Source organism: Kogia breviceps, chromosome 11 (genome assembly GCF_026419965.1).
Source record: "Kogia breviceps isolate mKogBre1 chromosome 11, mKogBre1 haplotype 1, whole genome shotgun sequence".
In the NCBI taxonomy this organism is placed as follows: Eukaryota; Metazoa; Chordata; class Mammalia; order Artiodactyla; family Physeteridae; genus Kogia; species Kogia breviceps.
In genome coordinates, this window is record NC_081320.1 from 18149788 (window position 1) to 18173487 (window position 23700).

Below are 23700 nucleotides of genomic sequence, written 5' to 3' on the forward strand. Positions count from 1 at the left end.
TTAGGAAATCTGATGTTAGAAAATCCTGTTCTAAGTGCACCACGTATTCTAAAAAAAAAGGTCAAGAATGCTCTAGCAGTGCTGTGATGGCAAAATTCTGCACTTTTTATTTTTAATTAACCTTTGCCACTACCTCTAAACATTTATTGAGCACTTTGTGCAGGAACAATTATAAGAGTTTTTTCATCTATCCACTCACATATAATGCCAATTTATGAGGCAGGTGCTAACAATATTCTCCATTTTATCGATAGGGAAGTGAAGTCAGAGAATTCTGATTTATCCAAGGTGACACATCCTGTACCTGATGAAGCCAGGCTTTGAAACCAGGACATGTGATTTCAGAGACTACATATTTAACCAGATCACTATAAAATTTCAACTAAATAAAGAAGTCAAGGTTTAAATCTACAATTACTAGTTCCCAAGGCTTTCTACCATACAAACAGGGTCAAGGTTAACCTTGACTAGAGCAAATGCATCAGTGTTTATCAAAATGGGACCTCTGGACTGTGTCAGAATCACCTGGGAAAGGGGCAAGAAACAGGGACTGGCTAAAAATCAGATTATTGGGTTTTAACCCAGACCTAGCGCACCCAGTTTTCAATGCAGAAAAAAACCAAGAATCCATATTTTATGTGTTCCCCCAGGTGATTCTTATACACAGTAAAGTTTGAGAACCACCATATCAGGTAAATATAAGCCCAAGGGAAGCAAGAATAAACTCACAGATGATGAAGTTAATTTTTCCTACCCTTAGATTATGTTCTAAATGATAAGGTTAAGGCAGTGGTTCTCAATAATGGGTGATTTCTCCCCCCAGTAACATTGGGCAATGTCCAGAGCTATTTTTGCTTGTCACATTTGGGGGTATGCTATTGCTATCTAGTGAGTATAGGCGAGGGATGCTGCTAGACATCTTATAATGCACAAGACAGGCTCCAAAACAAAGAATTATCTGGCCTAAAATGTTAGTCATGCTGAGGTTGAGAAACCCTGAATTAGGGTATTAGGATGGAGAACAGCCTTGTCTCCTTCTTTCCTCAGCAGCAGCCTCCTCTTGGCAGGGACAACTTTTTCATTCTCTTCCATGGCTATGATTCCTACTATGCCACCATTGTCCTAGCATTTAAGCCTAGCTAAATTATCCTTTCTCCTACTTTTCACATCACCAGATTCCACTGTTTCTTCATGTACTAATATGCCTAAACATGTTTCTATGAATGCTCCCCCTTAACCTAAAATCAAATTTCACTAGAAGGTCAGTTGACTAGGAATCATAAAATTTAGACCTGAACTCAGAGACCTTCTGATCGAGCCAAAAGTTTTCTAAGGAGAGAAAGCTGAGGCTCAGAGAAGCTGTGGGGTAGCAGAAAGTGCACAGGCTTTGGGTGCAAACAGATCAGAGTTTGAAGCCCAGTTTTGTCCTTCACCAGACAGGAGACCTTATGAAGCTATTTTAACATTTTTCAAGTCTCCCATACCAACTTCACAGCATCTGTCAGGAGGTACAAAAATGCATATGTGATGTGCCCCATGTGGTCTGGGTTAAAACTCAAGGAAGCACACAACACATTTCTAGCCCCTTTTCTTCCCCAGAGACTTTCAAAGGCTTGCCTGAAATATCAAACTAATGGTATCTCATTCTCAACGTGTCCTAAATGTGATGCTCATCATGTATTAACCTTAAGGTCTCAAGGACTCTGTGAGTTGGGCACTATTATTAACTTCATTCTCACAGATGAGAAAATTGATAAGAAGTATGGAATTTTCCGAGGCTACTGCTAGCTAATGACAGCACTTGATTTTATAGCTCTAAGAGCCCAATTGCTAGACACTCTTGCTTAACCACAAACTATACTAAACAGACTGGGACAAGTCCACATGTCTCCTGTTCCAAGTTAAGAGCTCTTTCTATTAGATCATGAATGTTGGCTTTGTTCCCCCAACTAAACAATTCTGTTTCCCTTTCAATGCAGAGCTCATAGATGATGCTCAATAAATATTTTTCTATTGACTGATAGAGAAAAGGAATGAATGGCGACCTGAAAAATTAATTTCTTCACTCTGTCAGTTTGAATTAATCCTATTATGGGTTGAAAATTACACCTTGCTCTCCATCGAAATCCTGCCCCCACAGCTGGAAGAAGGAGGCTAGTTCAGCCTCCATTATTGTCTTCTGATCTTATAAAAGCAGATGATATTTCTCTAAATCAACACTAAAGAACATCACTTGTCTACACACAGACCGAAGGCACGATTTATTAAAGTTTGGTTTCATGGGAAGACTGTCTCTGTTCCATCAAACAATACTTCTGGGCTACAAATTAATCTTTCCTCCAGCTGCAGAGCCCAAAGGAAGATTAAAATAGGTGAACAGGTAAAAGGAAAAGCATAGGCTTAAGTTCCTTACTCTGGGCCTCTGTCACTGTCAGTCTCAGGTGGGCATTACAGGAGGTGCTGGGAGAGAGAAATGGAAATTCGTGACCCTGTCAGAGCTAAGGTCACTCTGTTTTCTGTTCTGAGAAATCTGGAGACTAATTAATAGGAGAAAATAAGATGTGGATGATGGCAAATATGTGAGCCCTTGTCTGGGCCTTTCTCTGAAGCCACTCATAGTTGTGTTTTGTTTGGCAAAGGGAAGGGAGCAGTTTAAAGACTGAAATTCATTAAATTCTTCTCTTGTCTTCCAGAGGAGGGAATGGTGTTAGGATCTCTGTTTAACAGACAGGAAACAGAGAGAAAAAAAGAAGAGAGTGGATTCACGGCTTGGAATTCTAACACCAACGGATCATCTTGTTGTCCCAAGAGGATGGTACATGGGAACTCCTTGGAAACAGGAGAAGTACAGATATTAAGAAACAAAAGCAAAATGTAGTCAGGGTTCCACTGAGGTAGCGGTTAGCGTGTGTGTTGAGCAGGTTCAAGTTATGAGAACTCGCTGCATGGCTCATGGCTGATCTGGAGTCTTCAGCATTTATACTATAGTCCTATCATTCTGACAGGGGCTTCCTGTGCGGTCTGATGGCTAGGCGCTAAAACAAACAAGATGCTAAAATCAATTTCTCCATCTCCCCGACCTACCCAGAGAAGTGCACATCAATTAAGTGGGAGCTGTAAGAGATGGACTCATTAATGCCCAATGACCACCTCACAATCTTGTTCCATAAGGGGGCTTGAAGGAGGATGACTAGGAAGGCCGAGGCTTGGGGTGTAGGTTGATGAGTGGAAGAGATATGCAAGGATGGACCACATAAAGGCATGCTTATTTATCTGCTTTTTAGAGAAGTAAACAATTTTTGTGATATTTATGAACCTGTAAGAAGAATACACAAACTTCTTCTGCAGGCTACTAGTCCTCTTGCTGTCAGTCCTCTGAGGTCTTTAGGCAGAAAGATGCCTAAACACCATTTCCCTCCCGGAAGGATAACACCATCTCCCTCCCTGACGATTGCCTGCATGGCTGGTGTCTCTCTTTTGTCCTTAATTAGCAATGGCATTTATTTTTGCTGATCCTGGCTCATTCTCTGGCTGATGATATAACTAAGAGAGGTATAATTCTGAGCTGCAGCTACTAGAACAACAGCAACAATATCAAAAAGAATATTAGAAATAACCACAATGATGTTGATGATAAAGTTTATAGGGTACTTACTAGTCACCAAAAATGGTTCTATGAATTTACATGATACCTCCACTTATTCCTCACTAAAGCCTATGAAACCAATATTATTATTATCCTCGTATTGCAGGGGAGGAACCTGAGGGACAAAGAGGTAAAGTAGCTTGCTCAAAGTCACACAACCAGCAAGAGATGGTTTTGGAATTTGAACTTAGGCAATTCAGTGCTGCTGCACAGAAATTAACATAGTGTCTGAACATCTCCTTACTACGGAAATGTGTTTTCAGTTTCAACTTCTTGTCAAAGAGAGATTAAGTCCACCACATGCCACGCTACCAGGCAGAGAACACTGACCTCACAGCATGATAGCTGTCAGGGAGAACTTAGGACAGATAATCAAGATGCTGGAGTAGCATGAAACGATTTCCTTACCTTGTAAAGAAGCAAAGCCACGTGCTGGAAGTTGTTTCCAGTTTAGGCATGGCCAGGGTTTAAAATCTGACTCCACCACTTAGGTGGATGTGTAATTTTAGATGAGTTACTTGACCCATTGAGGTCTTGGTTTCCTTATTCCTGGGAAACTACAACCTATCTCTTAGGGTTTATTACAAAAATTAAATACAATAATATATGAAAAGCACCAAGCATAAGATCTACCATGTAGTCAACACTCAATAATTAGTTGCAATTAGTAACATTAGCATCAAATTAAAAGAGAGAAAAAGTTACATCAAATCAGGTGAAGATGCCTTTGAACAAGCACAAAAGTTTCGACTACAATGCTCAGCAACTGATAATTAGAACTTTGAATAAAGAATTGAGAATTTCAGCACTGATGGAGTGGCCAAAGGGAGACTTGATGGGCTTGTCAAAATCCTGGATATATATAACTTTAGACATACTGATTGAGGTTATTAGCAGTTTCCATAAAAGAAGGAAATGCAAATTGGTCATATAGGCCACCATATAGCCTTTAGAGTTTGATGGATGTGTGATTGACAGAAAATAAGATCTTAAGTATAGATATTTGCTACTTTTCCCAATCTCTCATCTTCTAACATGCAAGCTGCTTCAATATGGTGATGGAGTGATAAGCAAAGATACAGAAATGAATAAGCCATGGACAAGTAGAAGATTAAGGTAAAGACATAGAGGTCAGAAGAGAGGAGGAGGAGGAGTGGGAAAGAAAGGTTATAGGGGCTTGAGGTTCTGAGTATAATAACAATAGCCAATATTTCGTTAGAACTTGCTATGCGCCATGTCTGACTCTAGGTTTGTTACATATGAGTTAGGTATCCTCACAACCACCTTATTGTTATTCCTATTCTACACATAAGCAAATGAGTTCACAGTGTAAGTGACTTAAGGAGAGCACAGCTAACAAGTGAAGTGGTAGAACCAAGATTCAAACAAGGCAATTGGAATTGTATGTCTGCCATTAGTCATTATGCCATATCAGGAGAGCTGGGAGCAGTGGCACAGAAAAAGGACATTTGAGGAAAGGAATCATTTATTAAAGAGAGATATTTTTCTTTTTTTGCAGTACGCGGGCCTCTCACTGCTGTGGCCTCTCCCATTGCGGAGCACAGGCTCCGGACACGCAGGCTCAGTGGTCATGGCTCACGGGCCCAGCCACTCCACAGCATGTGGTATCCTCCCGGACTGGGGCATGAACCCATGTCCCCTACATTGGCAGGCGGACTCTCAACCACTGCTCCACCAGGGAAGCCCTACTAAAGAGATTTTTAAAGCAAATGTTGGTTGTGTAAACCCCTTCTCCCCCTTATTTACCATCAGTCAAAACTTCAGGGCAGATCTGTGCTATTCTTCAAGGCTTTTTGAGGCAGGCTTAGGCTTCTTTTGGGATATGTCACACCTACAGAAACTGGTCTTAGAGCCAGACCAAGAAAGTCCACTCATATTTGGGTTACAGATACAAATATAAACTACCTGTCACTGTCTTTGTAGATTAAGGATTTAGTCATTTTCAAAAATGTATATTTTTTGGACTTCCCTAAAGACCTGAGCTTAAATATAGATATTTGGGTTCTCCCACTCCCAGTGTGACTAAAGACAGGTGGAAAAAAGGCAGAACTAGCTAAGGCCATTTCTGCCTAACATACTATCTGCAAGTTCTGGTCTGGTTTCTCCCCTAGAAAAAGAGCTTACATGGGCATCTCTTGCTCCTCAGTGCTGCTGACTGAGTTCCCTATCTCTTGCTTCTTCTGAATCAGGCCTTTGAGACCTGCTTGTCCGCTCTCATCTTACCTGAGCCATAGGCTCAACTTATTTCCTGTGTGACCTCTGACATCCATTTGGCTTTCCCAGTTGAGTCTCCATTTCTTAACTAAGGCCATTGCTCATCTTACCTATGATATTCGTCAGACTTTTCTACCCTCATGAGCCCTTCTTAGGAGAGGCAGAAAAAACATTTGACAAAATTCAGTATCCTTTCATGAAAAAACTACCAACATATTATCTATAGATGGAATGTACTTCAACATACTAAAGTCCATATATGACATGATATGACATGATATAAGATCAGAAGCAAGACAAGGATGCCTACTCTTACCATTTCTATTCAACATAGTGCTGAAAGTCCTAGCTATAGCAATTAGGCAAGAATAAGAATTTAAATGCATCCAAACCTGAAAGCAAGAAGTAAAATCATCTCTGTTTGCAGATGACATGATCTTATTAATGAAAAACCCTAACAACTTCACCAAATACCTCTTAGAACTACTAAATTAATTCAGTAAATTTCCAGGATAAGAAATCAACACACACACACAAAAAAAAAACAGTTGCATTTCCACACAATAACTACAAAATATCTGAAAGGGTAATTAAGAAAGCCAGAGCTGAAGGAATTGAACTCCCTGACTTCAGGCTATACTATAAAGCTATAGTAATGAAAGCAATATGGTACTGGAACAAAAACAGAAACATAGCTCAATGGAATAGGATAGAAAGCACAGAAATAAACCCATGCCTCTATAGTCAATTAATCTCCTAAAAGGACACAAGAATATACAATGAAGAAAAGACAGTCTCTTCAAAAAGTGGTGCTGGGAAAACAGGACAGCCACATGTAAAAGAATGAAATTAGAACACTCCCTAACACCCTACACAAAAATAAACTCAAAATAGATTAAAGACCTAAATGTAAGACTGGATACTATAAAACTCTTAGAGGAAAACATAGGCAAAACACTCTGACATAAATCACAGCAATATCTTTTTTGGATCCACCTCCTAGAGTAATGAAAACAAAAATAAACAAATGGAACCTAATTAAACTTAAAAGCCTTTGTACAGCAAAAGAAACCATAAACAAAATGAAAAGACAACCTACAGACTGGGAGAAAATATTTCCAAATGATGAGACCTATAAGGGATTAATCTCCAAAATATAAAAATAGCTCATGTTGCTCAATATCAAAAAAACAAACAACCGAATCACAAATGGGCAGAAGATCTTAATAGACATTTCTCCAAAGATGGCCAAAGATACATATGGAAAAAAGCACATGAAAAGATTCTCAACGTTGCTAATTATGAGAGAAATGCACATCAAAACTGCATGAGGTATCACCTCACACTGGTCAGAATGGCTATCATCGAAAAGCCTACCAACAATAAATGCTGGAGAGGGTGTGGAGAAAAGGGAACCCTCCGACTCTGTTGGTGGGAATATAAATTGGTACTGCCACTATGGAGAACAGTATGGAGGTTCCTTAACAAACTAAAAATGGAGTTATCATATGATCCAGCAATCCCACTCCTGGGCATATATCTGGAGAAAACCATAATTCGAAAAGATACATGCACCCCAATGTTCATTGCAGCACTGTTTACAATAGCCAAGATATGGAAGCAACCTAAATGTCCACCAATGGAGAAATGAATAAGGAAGATGTATTACATATTTACAATGGAATACTACTCAGCCATAAAAAAAGAATGAAATAATGCCATTTGCAGCAACATGGATGGGCCTAGAGATGATCATACTAAGTAAGTCAGACAGAGAAAGATAAATATAATATGATATCACTTATATGTGGAATTTAAAGAAAATGATACAAATGAACTTATTTACAAAATAGAAACAGACTTAGAAAACAAACTTATGGTTATCAAAGGGATGTGGGGGAGGAATAAACTAGGTGGTTGGGATTAACATATACACACTACTATATATAAAATAGATAATTAACAGGACCTACTGTATAGCACAGGGAACTCTACTTAATACTCTGCAATAACCTATATGGGGAAGAAATCTGAAAAAGAATAGATATATGTATATGTATAACTGAATCATTTTGCTGTACACCTAAATCTAACACAACGTTGTAAATCAACTATACTCCAAAATAAAATTAAAATTAAAAAAAAGAAAGAAAACAATCACATTTACAATAGCATCAAAAACAACAAAATACTTAGGAATAAACTTAACCAAGGAGGTGAAAGACCTATAGTATAACACACTGATGAAGAAAACTGAAGACATTAACAAATGGAAAGCTATCCTTTTTTCAAGGACTGAAAGAATTAATACTGTAAAGATGTCCATACTACCCAAAGAATTCTACAGATTCAATGCAATCCCTATAAAAATTCTAATGGCAATTTTTCAGAAATGGAAAAAAAATCCTAAAATTTATATGAAACCACAAAAGATCCCCCCAAATAGCTAAAACAATCTTGAGAAAGAACAAAGCTGGAGGCATTAAACTTCCTGGTTTCAAACTATACTACAAAACCATAGTAATCTAAACAGTATGGTGTTGGCATAAAAAGAGACATACAGACCAGTGGAATAGAATAGAGAGCCCACACATATAACACCAACTAATTTTTGACAAGGGCAGCAAGAACACATTATGGGGAAATGGGAAAATTAGATTCATATGCAAAAGAATAAACCTGGACTCCTCTTACAACGTTCACAAAAATTAACTTGAAGTGGATTAAAGACTTAAATGTAAGACCTGAAACCATGAAACACCCAGAAGAAAACAGGGGAAAAGTTCCTTGACATTGCCATTGGCAATGATTCATTGGGTAAGATGCCGAATGTGCAGGCAACAAAAGCTAAAATAAACAAGTGGAACTACATTGAACTAAAAAACTTTTGCACAGCAAAGGAAACAATAGATAATTTGAATAGGCAACCTACAGAATGGGAGAAAATATTCTCAAATCGTATAGCTGAAATATATAAAGAACTCATAAAACAATAGCAAAAAAAATCTAATTAAAAAATGAGCAAAGGGCCTGAATAGACATTTTTCCAAAGAAGCCATACCAATGGCTAATAGGTACATGAAAAGGTGCTCAAAACGACTAACAATCAAAGAAATACAAATCTAGTCTATTATCAAAAAGGCAAGAGATAACAAGTGCTGGGGAGGATGTGGAGAAAAGGAAACACTTGTGCACTGTTGGTGAAAATGTAAATTGGTGCAGCCATTATGGGAAAAGGTATGAGGGTTCCTCAAAAAGTTAAAAAAAATAACTACCAAATGATTCAGCAATCCCACTTCTGGGTTTAAATTGAAAGAAATGAAATCCGCATCTCAAAGTGATATCTGCACACCCATATTTATTGCGTCATTATTCACAATAGCCAAGATATAGAAACTACCTAAGTGTCTTTGATGGATGAATGGATAAATAAAATGTATATATTTATAAATGAATATGAATATAAATATAGAAAATTTATATTATATTATATATATTACATTATTCAGTCATAAAAAAGAAAGAAATTTTCCCACTTGATACAACTTGGATAAAACTGGGGGTCCTTACAGGACAGGAATAAAGATGAAAATGTAGAGAATGGACTTGAGGTGACGGGGAGGGGGAAGCATAAGCTGGGATGAGGTGAGAGAGTGCCATGGACATACATACTTACATTACTTATACACTTACTTACTTATATATACTTACATTTGGTAGTACCAAATGTAAAATAGATAGCTAGTGGGAAGCAGCCACATAGCACCGGGAGATCAACTTGGTGCTTTGTGACCACCTAGAGGGGTGGGATAGGGAGGGTGGGAGGGAGATGCAAGAGGGTGGAGATATGGGGATATATGTATATGTATAGCTGATTCTCTCTGTTATAAAGCAGAAACTAACACACCATTGTAAAGCAATTATACTCCAATAAAGATGTTAAAAAAACTAAACAAAACTGGAGGGCCTTATGCTAAGGGGAATAATTCAGACAGAGAAGGACAAACACTATATAGCATCATTTACATGTGGAATCTAAAAAGAAAGAGCCAATTTCATAGAAACAGAATAGAATGATTTTTGCCAGAAACTGGAGGGAGAGGGAGATGGGGAGATGTAAGTCAAAGGTATAAGAAATTTTCAGGTATAAGAAGAATAAGTTCTGAGGATCCAATGTACAGCATAGTGACAATATTAACTACATTATTATAGTTAATAATAGGAAGTGTTCTCACCACACTCAAAAAAAGATTTAACTATGTGAGTGTGTAAGTTGATGGTTGTGTTCATTATCTTGGTATTGGTAATCATTCCACAATGTATATGTATATCAAATCATCACATGTACACTTTAAATATATACAATTATATTTGTCAATTATTCCTCAATGAAGTTGAAGAAAATAAAAGGCATTGCCAGTTCCTGTGTACCAGGACTCCATAAGAGGAGAGGGTTAGCTTTCTTTTAGTCCCACACTGTCAGTTTTTAGAAGTGAAGGCCAATGCCCATGGTTCTTTTTAATCACTCCACGATTGTTAATGTATTTAAGAAAATATTTGCAGGCTGTCTGGGTAATTTTATGCTCCAACAAATGTCCAAGTGCAAGGAAGGCACAGTGGATAAATTATTAAATACCAAAATCACTTTTTTTCCAGATTTTGCCAAATGTCAAGTTCTCAGCATAGCCTCTTCTGACAACTCTAAAATTGCAGTCCCCTACTCCTGATCTCCCATACTGCATTACATTTTCTTTTTCCATGGTACTTGCCACCTTCTAATTGTTAAATAAGTTACATATGTATTTTGTCTATCATTTATTGTCTGTCTTCTCTAATTACAATTAACTCCTCAAGGGTAGAGATCTCTGCTTGGTTTACTGATACATCTCACATATTCAGAACAGAGTCTGGCACGTAGTAGGCTGTCAATTAATATTGGCTGATTGGAATTGAAATTAGGATGATGGAAGTTTGGACTCTGGAATCATGCCTGTTACCAACTGGCAGTGTATCATCTCTTGGGAAAGCAATTTGCCTTGTCTTTCTCAGTGGGCTTTTTCCAGAATCAAATGTATATTGATGAAAGTGCTTTTGAAAAATCTAAATATATAAAATATTAAAATATTAAAATGCCATACAAACAGTAGATATTGTTGTCAAGTACAGCTGCATATGATGCTTCATTTATTCATATGACTTCTACCTTTTTTGCAAATATCTAATTAACATTAGCATTCATTGGTAGAAATGAAAAATAAATTGATCATGAAATTCTCCTGACTGTCTTTGTTGCTAGGGTAAATCACCAGCTATAATAAGATACCCTGGATGCAGTTCATGCGGCTGGCAAAGGTCCCAAAAGTAGTCAAGGAATTATTTAGACTTGGGAGAACGTAGCTCATAATTACATGATGGATTCAATACCATTATTGTCCTCACTTCCCACCCCTACTGTGTTTACTCATATAATTTTCAGTAAATATTTTATTATCCAAAAGAGGAAAAGATTTTAAAAATACATATTCCTCAAGCGGCAGTGGTAACAGCCTGAGTCAGAGAACAGCAGCTGCTCAGGCTAGGAAATATTCCCAAATGGAGCACAGGAGGCAGTGGTCAGCATAATAACCACACTTCACCCACATCTGAGCCCTTTTAGCAAACAGGGTCTTGTGTGGTTTTTCAGCTGTTGAGAGCACATCTTCAAAAGAGGTCTTTCAGGTTGCAAGTTGAGTGCCTTGTCATGGAGGAGCAAGAAATGTATGATGGGAAAAAAACAAAACACGCAATGGCTTTATGGATTAGAAGTTAGTGATGAATCCTGGAAGAAAAAAATATGGGCATTGGTGAATAAATTATAGCAGAGTGAAAATCTCACACAAATCTGTTTTGGGTACATAAGGAAATGGATAGAATGAAGGATACCACGAGATAGTGACTGACTATACCAGCCTGAAACAGACTTAAAAGTTTGAGGAACTTCCTTATGAAGTCAGGCTCTCTGTGTAACATACTTGGAAAGCTTGAGAATTTTTTTAATGTGTAAAAATCCCTGTCAGAGAAAAAATTATTACTGATGAACGAGACCACTGTAAAATTCATTTCTGAAATAGGCAATCATTGGCTTTAACAATGGGTGAAAATTAAAACATAAATCCTTCAAAACAGACATATAAAAGTAAATATTTCTGCCTTCTTTTTCTCATAAAGAAAGCCAATTGGTATCTTTTATGAACCGAACTGTGCCCCTGCCTCCAAATCCATATGTTGAAGCCCTAGCCCTAGTATCTCAGACTCTTGTAAGAATGTTGTCCTTACAAGAAGAAGGATTTGGACACACAAGGAAACACCAGAGATGTGCACACACAAAGGAAAGACCATGTGAGGACACAAGGAGAAGGCGGCCATCTGCAATTCGAGGAGAGAGGCCTCAGGAGAAACCAAACCTGCCAACACCTTGATCTTGAACTTCCAGGCCCCAGAATTATGAGAACATAAATTTCTGCTGTTTCAGCCACCCAGTCTGTGGTATTTTATGTCAGCCCTAGCAATTAATACAGTACCTATACCTTAGAATTGTTCACATTTTATCAAATAAATTTAGAATAAATGCCAGAAAAAACTTTTGCCAACTAAGTAAACAATTAGACTAAGCATTGAGAAATAAGCATTGACTTGATGGTAATTATGCATTTCTGGACTGCCTTTGACAAGGTAATTTGTAAGCTAGCGGTATTTAGTAAGCCGACTGCCATGACATTTGAAAATTTATCCATATATTAGCATTAAAAAATAATAAGGTTGATTCAGAGTAATCACACAAAACATTACTTTCATCATGGCAGCCCCTTCAGTTGTTTTCTAACCAAATCTGAATTGTAAAATGTCTGGAATTCAAGCCTCTCCCCAACCCCCAAAGGCTGAGGTTGTAATTGGGATTTCCAAAGTGTCTTTTTCGGTGTCTGTGAGCATTGTAGTTCTCTAAAAAATGTCTATGAGTAGATTCCCACATATGTATTTGATACTACACTCCTATTTTTCCTGAGAGCATCTCATGGAGACACACTCTAGAAAATGATTTCTTTTACGCCAGAGCTGCACAAACTTGAAGGTCATAGCACTCACCAGGGAATATTTTTAAAATGCAGACTGAGGTCAGGGGTGGAGCCTGAGATTCTGCATTGCCAACAAGCTCCCAGGTAAGGAAGATGCTGTTGGTCCAGGGGCCACACTTTGAGCAGCGAGGTCTTGTGCTTTCTGTAATAGGTATCCACATGCCCTGGGGAGTGGTGTCTGTCCAAAGTCAGTGACAGTGACCTACGGATGATGGTATTCTTCCTGCCTTTGTGTTCTGACCTCACCTTGAATGTGGCTATGTACTAGATCCACAGCACGTATTTCCCCTTAACTGTTTGAAAACTATCCTGCATTTTCCCTACCTTTTCACTAAAAAATAAAGAGATCACTAGGCAGAGAAATGGGAAAGACATTCCCAGCTGAGAAAATGGCAGGTGCTTAGGCTCAGAGGAAACAAGTGTGAGATATATCAGGACACTAAGGAAAGCTGTTAACGGCCGGAAAATTTGGTGGGTGTTTTTTGTTTGTTTGTTTTTTCTTCTTAAGAAATTAATAGAAAGTCAGGTTACAAAGGTACGTTGAGATGAGGTCAATCCAAGGAATTCCAACCCAAATTTAACTCTCAACTAATAAGCATTTACTGAGCATGTGTGATGTCTGTCCTGTGGTCTCATTTAATAACTGGTCTAGAACTTTACCAGTGATTAGGGTGAACTTTAGAATCTGCCTTTCTCTTTTTTGCACACATCTCTTCCAATGCGTTATTATCTACCTTCCCTCTTCTCTGATACCTGCTCCTGTCCTCCTTCCTCAGAGCCTTAGTTTCAGTACTGCTCTGGTTAAAAAACAAACAAACAAAAAAACAGTGTGAGAATCCTAATTAAATATTTCTATTTGAACAACGGTTAAGCGTCCCCTCCTGGAAGTCGTTTCAGAATGTTAAGACATTCTTTAAATAGTGGGAATTTAGGAAACATTAAAGATCATAGGGGAATAATTTGGAGACAAGGTGTTTTCACCAATTACTTATGGGGAGAGACACTGGTGAGTTTTGAGTAACAGCAATTTCACAGATAATTTCAATAAAGAAATAGAACGTCATTTAGTTCTTCCATTATCTGGTCACTTTATTCAGATCAAGTAACGTGTGTTACAAATTAAACCAATGAGGTATGGGGCACTGAGTGCACATAATTTAAGTTTTATGATATACATGTTTATTTTATTTAAAGATTGTAGAGGAGTGTTCTCAAGTAGGGACGATTTTGTGCCCCAGTGGATCTTTGGCAATTTCTGTACCATTTTTGGTTGTCACTACTTGGGGGCAGGGTACTGCTACGGGCATCTAATGGGGACAATCCAAGGATGCTGGTAAACATTCTACAGTGCACAGGACAGCCCCCCAGAGCAAAGAATTATGAACCTAAAATGTCAATCAGGAGGAGGTTGAGAAACCCTGTTGTAAAACAGTTATATTTTCTTTATTAAATATTTTGATCTTCATAATCTCTACCCATGTACCAAATTTCATTCAATGCATAGGAGATCAGCTCTTTCAAAATCCTGATCATCCACCATGTTACTCCAGAATAATAAGCAATCACTAGTACAGCTTCAAGTACACCACCATAACAGCTGAGAGTGCATTGAATTTCCGCAAAATCGTAACTTTCTTTGAACAGCCAAGAGTTGACTCCTTTGAAAGCTACTGTGGAAAAATAACTTATTGTTATCTTAATAACTTAAGTAATTGTGCCTAGGTACTGACAAGCAACTAAAATGAAAACCTCACTCAACTTCCTTCTTCTAGGAAAACTTTTGATGAAAATAATCATTTCTTACTGAACTGAAGTTCTCCAAGATAGGCTGAAGCAAAAGTAGCTTCAATGTTCTCTTTGTGGATTTAGACTTGGACTTTGCAGGGCAAGAAAATCACTTGCACAAAATGTCATTAGTACTTTTTGACCGTGAGAAACTATTCAGCATTCTGAGGCAGCCATTTATTGATGGTATTTGAGTAAAAGCTCTTTCTCCAAAACTCTATTTAAGCAAATGGGACAAAGGATGAATTGTTTTCATTTTGAGAAAGGCAACTGTCACCCTCAAAATTCCAGGGGAAAAAAATCTAACAAAGGAAACTCATTGAATGTTAGATTTTTTTTCCCCAAAAAAATCAATCAGAAATAATGGGCAATTATATAACCAGTATTTGTGGAAATACAAGGCACTGAAACCTACAAATATATTGAATGCCCATTTGAAAGGTTTCTGGTGATAGGAGGAGCATAAGGAGAAATAACATGGGTTAGACAGAGCCTGTGCAGTCAGTGAAAGGGGAAAATGGTCCTCAAGGCAAAATTCAAGGGCAGAGAAACAGTAAGGGTCTAACTTATGAATTAGAACCACACCAGCAGAGCAGTTAGCAGAGGCAACCAGATTCCCTGCCTCCCTGCCTGTCAGACCTTCCTCTTCCCAATTTCCTCCAGCAAGAAATTGCCAGTCTTGCTTCTCCTGCTTCCCTAAGCTTCTCTTCTTGACTTGGCATCCTGAATCACAGCGTCTGCCCTCTTCCTGACCGCGTTTCCAGTTTCCTCTGCAAGAAACTGTCCTTAATCCCTGACTGCCCCATTAAATGAGAGTTTGGCTTTCTCAACTCTGGACTTTACCTGGATGATTCACCCTCCCCAGTGGGTAGTGGTGGGTCCACCTAAGCCTTTTCCCCCAATGGGTGTGAGGCAAAGATGTTAGAGGTCCTCTGATGGGGACAAATGCCTGCCTGGTGTCACATTTATAAAATGGGCACAAGAAAAAATACCAATTTGAATGTAAATTGCCAGTGTATTCTTTTAAAGCTCTGTGTAACAGAAATACTTGAAGGCCCCTACTTGAAAAGACTTGACTTTTTGAGATACTTGATTATGGGGATCCAAACAGCCTCTTTAGCTGAGTGCTGCATTGGGATAGGTCAAATCACTGTCTATTTTTAGTTTGTAAAACTACTGATCCATAGGAAACTCGGCTGCCCCACTACCTTTAACAACCTCCAAGTCTTCAGGTTCCATGTAGAAACTGTCATGACATTTTACAGAAATGTGCAGCCCTATACTTCACACAGGCAGCCTGAAATGCATTTCTGCTCCTACATTACAGGCATAACCATCAAAGCATCTTGTGCTTTAAAATTAAGATATAAACCAATCTTTCAGAAAATTTAAAATAAGAACAAAATTTTAAAAGCTGTGTGGGTGAGGGAAGATGGTGGCTCTGACGTCTTGGATCCTTTCACATAAACTTGGTAAGGGAATCATTCACTTGGGATATTTTAGAGATTCGGAAAAATATGTGTTTGTGTTTTCAGTCTTCCCAGAAAACATTTAGGAAAGATAAGTCATGGGCTCCTATTGTTTTAGCCTAAAAAAATAACAACTTGTCAGTCTAAGTAAGTAACTATATTTTGGTGGCAACTGGCATTATGTGAAAATATTGACTCGATTCCCAGGCACCTTGGATGTGTGAAATTCACACTCTGTGGCAGCTCCAACCATCTAAATAGGAGAAGCTGAGGGCAACAATCTGGTTGGAAGTGGTAGTGGGGAAATTTTGGGAGGTGCATTTCTATGACAGTTTTTACTTAGATTTTATACTAAAGGTCAATTAAAACATAATTTTTTTTTCTAAAGATGCTCATATTGTATTTGACATATGATTGAGAAAATCTTTGTTCTTTAGATCAAAAAAACGTGTACACAAGTCTAATATACAGACCCCCACACTCATACAAAATAGAGTGGCTGTGAGTAGCAGAGAATGTTTTGGAGACTGTGCTAAAGAATGCCACACTGTCTGCCACCCAGTCCACGGGTGCCATTCACAACAATTGTCTTGACCAGCAGGTACTAGTGAGCTTGCAGAAAAAAACATGGAAGCTCTTAAATCATATAAATAAATGATCTCAGTTAATAATTTAGCTAATATGTAGATTTTTCTCTATGGCAGGATTGACCTCTATTCTCTTTGGTTCTCACATATATAATCACCAAGGTGATTAAGACCCATTCAAGCCTGTCTTTCTGACATTGGGTCAGTCACAGATAAAAGCTACAGGAGTACAATAGTGACAGGATCTATATTTTTGGTCACTGTATGGTCTGGAACAGCTTTGCCACCAACTATACCCCAAGCTTCAGTTCCCTGTTCATGTGAGGCACAAGGGCACCAGGAAGCCGCTGAAGTGACCTGTCCTTGTAGTTCCCAAATTCCAGTCCACTACAAAAGCATTCTAGAACAAGACAATTATTTGGGTCTTCTCTTTTCCTAGAATCTGAAGTCAGGCAAGGTCCTTAGAGTACAGAATGTCAGGGGTGGACAGCACCTAAACAAAGATGTGCCAGATGCAAAATCTGAGGGTCAGAGGATTAAAGCAATTTGTTCATTCACACAGCAATAGGGGTAGATCATTATACCGTCCACAAAATCCCAGTCATCAGGTCCAAAAGACCCAGTGTTGTTTTTTAAGGTAAGCGTTCAAAGTACACGTACACTGAGCCTCAGGCCAGTCATGGGGCTCTGTGAAGTTGAACGCTCTCCCCTTCTAAAGCTGATGGAGCCAAGGTCATCTGAAAACTTGTTTTTAGTTCAGAAGAGTAATATGCCAACACACCATCCCTCTCAAACTATGGCTTCAGGCTGGCTAGGGAGCTTTCTGACATGATAACCCTTACAGCTAACAAAGATCGAAAACATGAGCATCAAAGGGTTTTTTTCCTTGATAATTAAAAATTCTTGCTTTTGAACAAACCCCATCATTTTTAATGGGGCTTCGTTTTTCATTTTTGCGTCGAAGGGATGTGACCTTACAGATGTAAGGTTATACTATGCAGCGAAGTTTGTGAGTTTGCTGGGCTAAAGTATATATACCTTCAAAGGGTTATAGAAAACACAAACCACAGAGGAAAACAGACATATACATATAGAGATCAGTCACTCCCCATGTTGATGATGAAATAGTAAAACTAATTATTTAGTACAACAAAAGACCAAATATGCCTTGCTTCTCTGCAGAAGCAACACTGAATGTAACCTCTAAAGCCTGATCTGGCAGCACCACAAAGACAGCTTAGAACTCAGGTGCCTTGGAATCTTTCTGATACACAACACTACTCTTCCTCAACTTTGGACAGTAGACTAAAATAACATGAAGAGAGCGCTGGCTTATGATTTTATTGTGGTGAAGGTAAACTGGTAAGAAGTGTATAAGGCTAATAAATATAAATGTAAATATAAATCTTAATATATACAGAAAGAGAGGAGAGAAGAGAGAGAAAGAAAGAGAAAGAGAGGTGGGGGAAGGAGGAAGGAAGGGAGGGAGGGAGCATGCTTGGGCTAGCAGAGGGAACACAGACCCTAAGGCATCTGAAATCTGGCTTCATCGCTCACCCATTAGCTATGATTTTGGTCAGGCTACATTTTAGTTTCCTTGGGTCTCAGTTTCTTAATCTGCAAAATTATGACATTGATGATTAAAGAACTTACTTGTTAAGAGGATTAAAAGAGATAAGGTGTGGACAATACTATAATATCTAGCAGAGAGAACAAGCCAAGTGTTGCTATGTACCTTTCCTCTTCTCCTCAGGTATGGGCAACAAAGTTAATTGCCTTCTCTTTCCTGGAAGCTTCTTCAGAAGTGTACTTAATTCACCTATTAGGTGAATTATAGGGGTAGGTCATGGTGGGGTACGTTTTTATCCAGATGCCAGCAAAGCAAATTTTCATGTAAATTAATAGTCCTTCTCTCATCTAAAAAAGACTTCATAATATGGCCCTGCACTTTGCATTTTGATCACGTTGGACAGATTGAAATGCAACCTGGAAGTATTTATATTATGTGAACAGTTAACTCAAGCAGTGTAGTAGACTTTTGACATGAAATATTTAGTACTCTTAGAATCCACTATTTGAAATCAACCTCAAAAGTCCATGGCACTTAGTAATTTTAACAGATATGGACCATGCAGGCCGTGCAGATGAAGATTCATGAAGCTAGTGGGTGAGCCCAATAGCAGTACCAAAAAGCAGCTTGGATGATCTACTCCACTAGTGGGGACAGGAATTCTTCTGCAGTAATATGTGCTATTCCCCGGGATGTGTGCAGCAAGTATAGCTCTTCTCTGAAATGTGATTTGAGAGATACGGAACTCAATCCCTATACAACAGGAACCACAGAAACAGCTAACATTTTCCAGCAATTACTTTGGGATCAGGCACTGTACTAAATACTTACATGAAGGATCGGACACTAGGCTACATGTACCTCTTGGACAAGAGCTTTGGGGCAGTGAGGCACAGCGGTTGACAGCTTGGTCTCTGGAGTTTGGGACACTTGGGTTTGTGTGTGAATTCTGCCTCTTTATATTTGTGTGACATTGGGCAATAAATTGTGATATTTAACCTGCTGAAATCTCAGTTTTCTCATCTATAGAATGGAGTCAAAAGGAGTGGCTACTTCATAAGGTTGCCACCATCCAGCTCACTACAAATAACTCAATTTCATTTCTTTATCAAACATGCCAAGCGGGCTTCCCTGGTGGCGCAGTGGTTGAGAATCCGCCTGCCGATGCAGGAGACACGGGTTCGTGCCCTGGTCCGGGAAGATCCCACATGCCACGGAGCAACTAAGCCCGTGAGCCATGGCCGCTGAGCCTGTGCGTCCGGAGCCTGTGCTCCGCAACGGGAGAGGCCACAACAGTGAGAGGCCCGCATACTGAAAAAAAAAAAAAAAAAAAAAAAAAAAACATGCCAAGCACATTGCTGCCTTAGGGGTCTCTTCCCTTTCTGGTCCACAATCTGGAACGTTCTTCACTTCCTTCAGGTCACTGCTTAATAGTGGTCTTCGGAGACGAGGCTTTTCCAACCACGCATGCCCTCCGTCATTCTCTATCTCCCTCTATCTCTACGCTGCTTTAATTTGCTCTACAGCACAGACTCCCACCTTACATATTATACATTTCTCTCACTATCTGTCTTTCCCACCTGAATGTACTCCCCAGGAGAGCAGAAAGTGTATCTGTTTGGTTCACGCTTATATTGCCAGCAACTGTCAGCACATGGTAACCACCCAGTAAACATTTGTGGCTGAATGAATCTCTGTGAAAGTTGAGAGGGGCTGATTGAAAAAAGCAATTTACTCAAGGCTGAAACTAAGGCAGTCTGTGCTTCCCTGATGATCGCACTCGTGATTTTGAACATGAGGGTTTGTTCCTTACTTTCAAACCTTGCATTTTCTAACAGACGCGGCTTCCTACCCTGCATGCAGTGCTGCTACCGGAAGTAACCAAGTCAACAGGATAAAGCAGAGAATCGAGATTCCCTTGTGTAGCTTATCACTGTTATGGCCTCAGTGACATACTTCAGTTTGGCAGAGAGAACCAGCTCCCTCTCTCACATCCTCTGTAACCAAGAATAAGGACAACTGTACACTTATGAGGCAGATGCAGGGACAAAATGACAGCGAAGTTAGAGGGATTAACTCACGAGCATCCTGACAGAGTTAGTTCAGTGTTCGGTCTCCACACAGCAAGGCCTTTCTACTCAGGAGAAATGGAAGTTCTCCGCTTTAGTTCTTTTCAGATTCACAATTCCTCCTGGGTAGTACATTCGGGGATTAAATAAGCACAATGACTGTTTATGGATCCAAGAGGTACCTGTTTAGGGTCTTGCAGCTGTGTTGGTAATAGCCCTGGCTGCACTTGTTACTTCATTCATTCTTTTTTTTTTTTTTTTTTTTTTTTTTTTTTGCGGTATGCGGGCCTCTCACTGTTGTGGCCTCTCCCGTTGTGGAGCACAGGCTCCGGACGCGCAGGCCTAGCGGCCATGGCTCACGGGCTTAGTTGCTCCGCGGCATGTGGGATCTTCCCGGACCAGGGCACGAACCCGCGTCTCCTACATCGGCAGGCGGATTCTCAACCACTGCGCCACCAGGGAAGCCCACTTCATTCATTCTTTAGGCAGTATCTGTTTATCGAATACCTGCTGTATACTAGGCACTCAGCTATCTGCTGGTAGAGTTAGGAATCAATTAGACATGGTCCTTTTCCTAAAGAAATTGATAGTTTAGCAGGAGAAACAGCATACAGACATAGAGTTGGATGTGTGCAAACCAAAAGTAAATAGGGTTCTCATCACAAGAAAAAAATTTGGTTTTCTGTTTCTTTAATTGTGTATCTATATGAGATGATCGATGTTCACTTAACTTGTTATAATCACTTCAGGAAGTATGGATATTAAATCATTATGCTGTGCACCTTAAGCTCATACAGTGCTGTATGTCAATTATATCTGAATAAAACAGGAAGAAGCAAAACAAAAACATGTACACAGTGCTGTATGTTAATTATATCTCAACAAAGCTGGGAAAAAGATTTTTTTTAAAACTTTGAGATAATAAATATTTGTTGTTGTTCTTTTTTGAAGTAAATAGGGTTCCATGAGAGTGAAAACACAAGGAACTAAACCCACTTAGGGATGTGATGTTTCCACTGAAAGCTGAACAATTAGAAATAAGAGGAAGGGGTGCAATGGGGAGCCTGTCAGGAAAGGGACAACATAAGCACAGGCCCAGGGTGGAGGGGGCATATCACTTTCAACAAACGGAAGGTGGCCTGAGTGGCCAAGGCTGTGTAGGAAGTGGGAGAGGACAGGAAGGTGAGCGTGGATGCTAAAGAGGGGGCCCGATCGTGCAGGCCTTGCAGACTTCCTTGAAATATTAGTCTTTAACCTGAGAACAAGAGGAAATCACTGAATGGTCTCAGGTAGGGAAATCGTACAGTCTGATTTGCATTTTCAGAAGTTCACTCTGTCTGCTGTGTGCAGAAGGGATGAAGGAGGACCAGACAGAGGAGAGTGTCCTGTTGGGAGGGCATTGCATTTCCCCAGACGACAGAGTATGCATCTTGCACTGGGGCTTTTATGGTAGAGATGGGGGAGTAGAAAGAAGAGCAGGCAGATTGACTGAGAGCAAAGCAATGGAAGAAATGTTCCAATCTGGAGGTTCTGAAAACAGCTGTATTGATTTTGCATCTCATTTTCCAGATTAACTTTTACTACTTTGCTGCAGCGCATATTTTGCCCCCACGTTACATCCACTCCACCCCTACTGAGACCACGTTACTTTGGTACTGAGTTTCCATAATTTGCATTGCATTTCTCCAGAAGGCTTGGGAATGTGGTACAGCAGGTGTTCTCTGATCAGCTCCGCACACCCTTAGAGTCGGCCCCACCCTGAAGCCCTGAGCTCACCCTCGGAGGAGATGAGTTATCTGCATTCTGGAGATGAAGAAGAGTGACTAAAATTTTTAAAAATTTAGTTCTACTGGTGGTATTTCCTATAGTGGCTGATACTATAGTTCACAAAGCATCATTGTTGACCTGTTAAATTCTCTTAATCAACAAACTCTGGTGCAAATTTACCTAGTCTTTATTAAATGTTACAAACGCTGTGTGGAAAAAACCTTCAAATTTCACTTGTTCAGGCAATTATGAAACTTCAAATTATTTTTTCCTATTCATGTTTTGCAAATATTTTATTTTCACTTAAACTATCTTGGTTGAAGATTTTCTAAAACTATAACATTATACAATAGGCTTGATACCTTCCATTTACTTCATCGCATTAACCTCTGAATAGCAAATACCAAACTGGTAGAAAATGGCACACAAATATAAGAAAAAACCCCATAAAAATAGGTGGAACACTGAACATAAAATAATGAAACTCTATAGTGAAAGGACTAAAACTGCCATCATTAATTTATAGATGGATAATTCCATGTATTCATGCACTCTTCATTCAAAAGTATCTGATATATAATACCTATATGATTTACATTAATGGCAATTTAGAGATCCATTAGAAGTTCCCAAACGGGGATAAAATGTGTTCTGGAAGGATTGTGAGGTTGTGTTTGGTGCGAGCAGACCCTTGAAGTGAAGCAATTGTAGGAAGTGGGCAAGGCACAGAGATTTCAATTTAGTCGGAACTGGTTGTATTGATTATATATTTATTTGAGGTATGGTATTTTATTGAATAAAGAAATCTCTGACTAAAAATATTAACAGCAACCAAAAAACACCCCACAGATTTATCTAACCCAGCTCTCTCAGGGATTTCCACTTCCAGCCATGAAGGAGAAGCCAGTAAGAGACCCACTTTCCTGCTGAGAACAACTAGAAATGCAGAATAAAAATAATTTCCTTGAAAGTATGGGACAATAGCCAAAGGAGTTAAAACTTAGACTAGATCAAAAAGAGATGCTTGTTGAGGGGGACCCAATCTTCTGCATTTCACTTTTCTTCCCAGGGATTTGCTAATTCTTAGTATGGAAAGAAAAACTGAGATGTCAGGTAGAAGGTAGCTGCTGAGAGGAAGATAATTCTTTATAGATTTCAGCAATCTCTTAGGGCCAGGGAGGCAAATACTGGAGTCCAGGACAGCCATAGGAGCAAAGGCTAGGAGCTAAAGTCCCATAGAGAAGAGAGATTCAAAGACTGGCCCTTTACTGCAAGTTTTCTTCCACAGTTTTTGTCTATTGTTACAACAGCAACAGTCAAGAAGCACATTGGAGGCATACAAAAAGCAAATCATGACGATGGGAAAACAAAAATTGGAGTAAATGCTTCACAGATGAGGTGGGGTACTAAATAATACATCTGATTCTCTGTTGGCATCTGGGAAGACAATTCCATAGTAC

The 23700-nt window shown here is 39.2% G+C and overlaps 1 protein-coding gene across 2 annotated transcripts in view; it reads right to left on the bottom strand.

Annotated features, from left to right (window-relative positions):
• CTNNA2 (catenin alpha 2) overlaps positions 1–23700 on the bottom strand; it is a 1184370-nt gene that overhangs the window by 197324 nt on the left and 963346 nt on the right. The window lies entirely within an intron of this gene.